This window comes from Etheostoma spectabile, chromosome 3 (genome assembly GCF_008692095.1).
Source record: "Etheostoma spectabile isolate EspeVRDwgs_2016 chromosome 3, UIUC_Espe_1.0, whole genome shotgun sequence".
Classification (NCBI taxonomy): domain Eukaryota; kingdom Metazoa; phylum Chordata; class Actinopteri; order Perciformes; family Percidae; genus Etheostoma; species Etheostoma spectabile.
The window spans coordinates 7,425,923-7,426,640 of NC_045735.1; the positions used below are offsets into that span (position 1 = coordinate 7,425,923).

Sequence of the window (718 nt, forward strand, 5' to 3'; positions counted from 1 at the left end):
CTTTTTGCCAAATAGGAGCTAAACCATTTGAGTGCCAATTCTCTGATGCCTAGAAAACTCAATTAGAATTAGTAGTTACAAATAGTATTATAGTATTTTTAAACAAGTTGACAAGTAACATTGTTTACATTGTCATAATGTCAAATGCACTCAATATCATCTGATGTTCCTGAAAGTCCTGGTATTTATTTTCATGATACTGTCTGTAGTATGCACAATAACGGTTAGCAGTTTGCCTTTTGTCAAGGAGTTAACATCGACATGTAATTTCAGTGAATTAAAACTCTAAATTGGCCGTGGGTAGGATAGTGAATGGTTGTCTGGCTATTTGGGAAGAAGCAGGGAAGGAACTACTACGCCTCCTTAATATCAACAGGTCCCCTGCTAAATGGGTGGACAACTTCAAGTGAGTCTGACCTGGGTGCTGCATATTGACTCAGTGGTGACAAAGAAAGGCAGAGGTTGTTTCACCTCAGACTCTTGAGGAAATTCCAGGTGTCCTCTGAAATACTTTAAATTTATGTCTTGGAACAACAAGAGCATCTGACAGAGAAAATTATGGCCTGGTACGGAAACAGCAACAAACAGGACCCACAGGCCCTGCAGAAATTGCAGGGTAGGGTGTCGCAAGGTGGCGGATACACCAGGCCAGCACTGAGAGGCACAGGAGGAGCTTCTATCCTCAGGCCACAAGGATCCTAAGGCCCTCCCTACGCCC

General features: G+C 42.8%; 1 protein-coding gene across 3 annotated transcripts in view; it reads right to left on the reverse strand.

Annotated features, from left to right (window-relative positions):
• The window catches only part of LOC116685935 (TRPM8 channel-associated factor homolog), a 21,981-nt gene that overhangs the window by 13,503 nt on the left and 7,760 nt on the right, over window positions 1-718 (reverse strand). The window lies entirely within an intron of this gene.